Source organism: Eriocheir sinensis, unplaced genomic scaffold (genome assembly GCF_024679095.1).
Source record: "Eriocheir sinensis breed Jianghai 21 unplaced genomic scaffold, ASM2467909v1 Scaffold295, whole genome shotgun sequence".
Classification (NCBI taxonomy): Eukaryota; Metazoa; Arthropoda; class Malacostraca; order Decapoda; family Varunidae; genus Eriocheir; species Eriocheir sinensis.
The window spans coordinates 361493-368686 of NW_026111604.1; the positions used below are offsets into that span (position 1 = coordinate 361493).

Sequence of the window (7194 nt, forward strand, 5' to 3'; positions counted from 1 at the left end):
CGTTCAGTGGAGTCTTGCAGTGGGATATGTTTACCAATTTGTACGCACCAGACCAATTAGCTCTCATAAGAAAAGACACTACACTGGAAAGTTGAAAATTTTAATTAAGTATAATAATGAAATAATATTAAAAGGAAATATGTAAACTTCATTAGGACTATATCAATGTTCCTATGCATTGGTTAAAATCACAACAGTAACATCAGTTTCCGATATGACCTACGTGGAAGGAGGCGGACGATAATAAAGCGTATAGGTGGACAGCTGCCTCCACACCAAGGCTCCGTGGTTTGCGAGTCCCTTTTTTTCTGCCCAGGCGAAGCGATGATGGCTTGAAATAATGAACCGACGAGGTACTTCTGAGGATGGCTGTTCAGACAGCCCAGCAGACCAGCCAATTCATGTTCAAACGATGTGCAAGACGCTGACGAGTAACTGAATAAATGTTTTATTCATCAGTTGTTGAACTTCATTTAGTAGAAAAAAATATTGAAAAAGGAGAAGTTCGATTAATGGAAGTTGTAGCTTCAGGCAGCGGAGGGCGTCCGTACCCCTGGCTTCCTAGACGTGTGCCTACCTGGAGATGTACGGAAAACATTTTACCTGAGCATGCCTTTCCTGAAGCCCTAGCGTGGCATAACAAGGACTAGATTTCTTGGATAACAGTGGTTTCATGTTTTTTTTTTTGTTTTTTTTTTACGCGATCGCTACAGCTTCTCGACCATCACTCTCACTTCACCACCTTCCACCGATCCATCCATCCATCCCTCCACCAACAACCTCCACCCTACGTTTATTTACATCTTCCACTATCAGTCTCTCCCTTCCTCCATCCCTTCACCAACGTCTACCCGTCCACAGCATCCACTTCCTCCCACTAATAACTTCCACCCATCGTCCACCCAAAGCTCCACCCTCCCTCCGACACCAACTCTCGCCCTGCCCCGCCGACCCCTCCCAGCCCCCCCCCTCCCCGAACCGCCCCGCCCCCTACGCCAGGCCATCCCGGGACGGAGAACAAACAAACGAGGCGCCCTGTGACTAGGATTGCCCAAAATAGGAGAAAAAAAAATTCATTACAAATTCATGGAGGATCACGAGGAATGGGTTTTGTGGTAGTACATGATGATAGGATGCTCTCTCTCTCTCTCTCTCTCTCTCTCTCTCTCTCTCTCTCTCTCTCTCTCTCTCTCTCTCTCTCTCTCTCTCTCTCTCTCTCTCTCTCTCTCTCTCTCTCTCTCTCTCTCTCTCTCTCTCTCTCTCTCTCTCTCTCTCTCTCTCTCTCTCTCTCTCGACAGTAAGTTACTAAGTTAAAGATACACTGATACTTTTATTCATTTAGTCTTAAGATGCACTGACGAGCTGACAATCTCCTATCCCTGCGATGCGCGGCTCACGTCACACCCGGGAGGCTGAAGACAACACCCAGCAAGAGTATTTACACTTCTCGTACATATCATTATGCTCTGAAGTTGATTTTCACCGCCGCGAGTGCACGTATTCCGGGATTAATTCACACATCTCGGTACAGATCAGGCATAAATGGCTACATAGAAGTACGGTATATTTGGGGACATATCCGTCGCATTGGTCCTTGAGCCTGTAGTGGCTACGAACCCATCACCGCGGGACACGAGCCAGCGTGACATCCGAGGTATCTCAGTTTGGCTTCCCCAGGTTTCCCCAGGTGCCCATTTATCAACCATCCCGAAAGGTGGAATGAACAGCTGGGTGAGTTGCACGCCGGCCGGCCACGGCAGGATTCGAAACTTGATAATTCCTGTATCCCTTTTTCCTGCATCTTAATCTTACCTGGAACTGTAAGTTATTTTGTTACTTTTTTGCAATCGTTGGGCTTTAAAGTCAAAATTCTGGCTATGCCGCGGGTTTCAATTCACCTTACTTTTCTTCGTAAAGTCGACAGCAAATCACTTAAAAATAGAGCCATTTTAATGGGAAAACACTTTACAACACTGCCAAAAGTGTGTCATTACTGGTGTCAAAAATATCAAGTGGCATAAACTACTGTTAAAGAAACGCGGAATGTAGATATCAGTTTCAAGGTTGGACAGGAAGTGTTTACAATCACTGGCGGTGAGCTGCACTGCACGGCGACGAGTGACATCACGTGTACGAATTGGCTCACTGAAAATATCAAGGCTAGTTAGGAGGGACGCTGTTCAGTGAGCTAACAAGTGTGTCACACGAGGCACGTTCTGTGAGTATTCGGCTGGAATTACTTAAAACTACGTGAGAAAAGAACTAGAAGGATTGTAAAGAGTGAGGGCTGACGCAGCGCATCCAAGGCGTCGCCCTACCACTGTGCTATACTTGATGGCGGCCATTTATTTATGGAAATAGTAATTTAGGTAATACAGTGTTTTCAGAAGCATTGTGATGACATTAATATTAGGGAACAAAAGTATTGTAGGAACTCGGCCCCAGAAAGCAATGCAAAACACGAGTATACCGCCGCTAGCAGACAGCTGAGGTGGCGCGTTTACACTTGACCGACTCCTCTGTTATGCTAATCGTGGCGGAGATTCCCTTCTCCCTCGGCGATACACGCAGGGATGGCGCAACACCCCCGGCAATCAAAGAGCTTCACGGCCGCTAAGTATAGGCCAAACTTCCCTGGTCATTAAGTCCAACCCTCCACTCGCCGGCAGCCTCGGGGCGGTCATCTGTCCGGCATCCTAATACCCATGATTGGGCACCGCAGCCTCTCCATGCGGCCCCGGTGAGCCTGGGCCACCCCGGGCCCTGGAGAGGAAAGACTGGCACACGTAGCTTTGTAGACCTTTAAAGCTGAGATATTTTTTTAAAGAAAACAATAGTGTTTACTATTTTTCTCGAGAAGCAGCACAAATAGTATGCAGTGTAGTCCATCCCTTACTTTTGAACTGGCTAAAGAATGAAACCGACTTAGTTATGCAACGTGCGTGTATGATGTATCCCTCAATCTTCGCCATAATGGTGAGTTGCTACGTGCTCGACGTCGATATTCCGAAACAGGCAATGTGGAGGTTGGGATGATGGTAGCAATGCGCCAGACGATGACGAGTAATGTCAGTGTCTGCATACTCGTTTTAGTCATGGGTGTATCGGGACGCAAGGCTGGTCTGGGGAAGTACATGGTAGCCCACACATGGTTTGAGAAGGTTCGGACAATGACATAGTGCGTAGAGTCATGTGGCGTAAGTTCGTGTGTGGTGGCGCTTCACATCATGATGCATTGCAGGTCGTCCCTACACTAACGTATACTTAATCTGCCTCCCCCTCACCCCATCTTTCCTTTCCCCCAGGACGGTGTCGTCAGCGGGGGTCCTGGGCGCCCACCTGCTGTGCTCGCGGGTGCCCGGCCTCACGCCCGCCAGAGCCGCATCTGTACGCGGGCGCCTGACGCCATGGTGGCCATCAGTGAAGGTGCGAGGGCGGGCCTGCGAGAGTGCCAGCGGCAGTTCCAGCATCATCGGTGGAACTGTTCCCTGGCGTCTACCAACAGCAGCGCGTTCGGCCACATCGTTCTTGTGGGTCAGTTAATATTGGCTGGCGAGGTTTCATCCATGCTTTTCTAAACTACACATTTCAGACATTGATTGATATTATGCAGCTTGTATGGCACTTACTAACACAAAGATGGAAGCGAGCACCGTGACAGTAACACCCTCGTTCTCACTCGTCAGGATGTTACTTGTACTTCTGTCGCTCAGGATCATGTGTAATCATAATATAAGAGTAAGGCGATATAGTCATTCATGTTTCTGGGCTTCTAAAACTCCAGATAAACCTCTTAAAGTAGCCCGAGCTGCACGTACTGCATTGCATCCCTGACCATTAAGCTGTCGTGGAGGGGAAGGTATATGTAACCTTTCTCGGCACTTGAGCATGGGATTAACCCTTGCGACATATCAACAAGCCATCCCCGCTCCCAGAGGCTCTCAGCGACCGTGTCCCCATTATTCTCCCGCCGCCGGGCAAAGGTGAGCACACAGCGCCCCACAAGGGTTGCTTCGTCCCCTCAACACGTGCGCACCGTTCCTTTTCACGTCTCTTTCACTGCTCCCTGCCTGAGCCCCTGTTCCCCCTACTTCTCTCCTTCTTTGCCCTCAGCTCTATTTGTTTACGTAATAGCATGTAATCCTCGTTTTGTACCGATTGTCATTTTTGTTCTCTAAAACCCAATTCAAAGGTCCATTAGCCTGGTGAGATCCCCCCAGGACATGGTCAGCTTGCCATATTTCTTCACCGAACAACACTCTTCTCGTAAACCTTCCTACAAGATGAGCAGGATTCTTATGAGTGTTTACCAATTACGTGTCCGTGTTCATGTAACTTTCAACTTGCTCAAAACTCCTCTCGAAGATGATCTGCAGACCGATTTACTGCGTGACGTGTTCACTATTCAGGGACTGGCCTGCACCCCCTCGTTGTGAAAGCGTTGTGGACAGTCAATGAAGAAAGTCTTTTGTGCCTCCAGTCTTAACAATCAGTTACGGTACATTCTCCTGGATGATCCTTTTCTAACGGAGGGAATCTGGCACAAAAGCCACCAATGAGGCTCGCTGCCCGCGGACATTATCTTACAAAAACCAAGGGGAGTGAGTTGAGCAGGGCAGGATGGGGCCCCGGACTGAACCAGATCATTTGTCGCATCACGAAGCCTGTATGGCCGGGAACAAGAAAACACCCGCCCTGCCATCCGCCCGGTGGCGTAGTTTGTGCTGGGGGCGCAGCTCCTCTTTCAGTGGCAGATGCACATTAACTGAACACATTAATTATGAATGCTAAAGTTGATGTATGTTTTCACATTATCAGACAACTTTTACAGCATTCGTAAGATGCAAAATATATAAATGCTGGGTCTTTCTGAGTTCACTCTCGACTTCCACCAGCGCTGGCCACACCCATCTCTGAGGGGAGGGGAGGGAGCCAGTGTGTGGTCAGCGTGGCCATCATTGCACCGAAAGTAAAATTTATTAGTAATAAATGTCATGCCTTGAACCCCCTTAATGGCCGGCCTCAGCCCCACCAGCCACGCGTCCCCTACAATTTTGTATATAAATCACTCGTAGCGCTGGTGCCAGAACCGGTTGGGTTTCTTTATCTGTGTGCCCGTTTTCTGGCGTTGTAACGGCCCATCAGCAAGTATCCGCATGAAATCTGTGACGAGAATACCTCACATGGCTTATGTGATTCTGCGACGCCATATGTACATGCCTGACATAAAGTGCAGGCAGCAAACTGTGGGTCATTTTCGGCATATAATGTCGTGGAGGCAAGACGTTAAACATAACGCCACAGAACTCTTCAGTGCTGCTGCTCCCGCCATCAGCCCTCGGGACATCACCATCGAGGGTCGCCCGGTGATTATGACGAAAAGGCAAACACACGCAGACAGGCCGCCCTTGAATGTGGCATTGCTGGGTTATTGCCGCACCGGTGGCCTGGGGCAGCAGTCCTTCACCCGCTTCTTCCGAACGCCGCATTACATGCAAAGAATGTCTTGGAATCAAGCCGCATTACATGCAAAGAATGTCTTGGAATCAAATAATTGTCTTGATGTTAATTAGTTTTTTCAGGAATTCATAAATAAGTAACAGCGAACATGGTCTGATTTGTCGTAACTCAGTTGTGTTGGTCTACGGAAAAGAATATACAATGACTTCTTGGTGTGGTTACCTGGATGGCTGAAGGCTTCCTTGACATTTTTTTTCTCAACAAAGGAAAGTTCCTAGTGTATTAATCTCTTGGGAATTATGACAGCTATGCTTCTAAAAAACAAAAATATTAATGGATGTCAGGTTAGTTATTGACAAATAGGAACAGTTCAGTGCGGTGAGCGATGGTGCACCTCTGAAGGCCCTCACCTGTTCTCCCTCACCAATCCTCTCACTGGTATCCACAGGGAGCCGCGAGGCCGCCTACACGTACGCGGTGACCAGCGCGGGAGTCACCCACAGCGTCACGACCGCCTGCTCCCGTGGCAACATCTCCACCTTTGGCTGTGACGACCGCAGGCGAGGGCGGTACAGTTCTTCCGGGTGGAAATGAGGCGGCTGCAGCGCCGACATTAGGTGAGAGGTGCATGTTAAGAATGTCCTGTTTGAACTCTTCATTCTCCTGGACATATATATCACAGACTTACTGTCAATGCATGCCCCAATACAACATATATGAAAGATGATAAACGCGGGGCATTCAGAATGAAGCAAGCTTACGTGTGCATGTACACCAAACAGCGTACTTTCATACACAGGACACCCAAACACTGATATACCAACACTCACAATAATGAGACAGATTCAACAAGTTACGCACGCAGCCCCATACTCATCGGCCCCTTGTTCCTTCCTCCTCCCGGCCGCTTGCAGGTTCGGGGTCAGGCTCGCGAAGAAGTTCCTGGACGCCCGCGAGGTGGAGGGGGACCGCCGCGCCCTCATGAACCTGCACAACAACCGGGCGGGACGCAGGGTTAGTGTCCGGCGCGCCGCCTCCACAAGGCAGCGGCGGCTCCGTGCATGCTCACCAGAAACTGTTCTTGCTTAGAAAATTTGCATATTGTTGCCCTACTTGTCCCTGCTCCCACTATTCTCCAATTTTTTCCTTTGCACATGCGGCTGTTAGAAGTGTAATAATTGTTACTAAAGGTACTTTAGTTATCTCTCTTCTAGCACTATTTTCTTAATACTTTTCCTTTTGAGCATATTAATATTGCTGCTAAGAATAATATGCGAATCCGTGGAGCAGTGGTCAGCGCGCCTGGTTATGAATCCACGGGCCTGGATTCGAATCCTGGCCCGGGCAGTCGATGCAGCTCGCCCAGATGTTCATCCTCCCTTCCGGGCTGGTCGATAAATGGATACCTGGGAAACCTGGAAAGGTAAACTGTGGCAATCCCGGATATCACATTGGCCCGTGTCCCGGGGTATTGGGTTCTTACTTAACACAGACTCAAAAGGCCAAAGGTACAGAGATGAGCACCACAGCACGCGCAGCTATAGCGTATGCACCCGCTTATGAATAGAACGATTGTATAGCTACCTTTCATCCTGATGGCTGCTCTATCAGTATAACAAGAGTAGCAGAAGCAAGGACAGCAGCGACAGCAAAACCATCACCGCCATCACCACCACCACAATAACACCTGCTAATAAAGATAATGTTAATAATAATAACACATAATAATATAAT

At 48.6% G+C, this 7194-nt stretch overlaps 1 pseudogene; it reads left to right on the forward strand.

Annotated features, from left to right (window-relative positions):
• Nucleotides 1–412: 412 nt before the first annotated feature.
• LOC126991515 (protein Wnt-2-like) overlaps nt 413–7194 on the forward strand; it is a 7273-nt pseudogene continuing 491 nt past the window's right edge.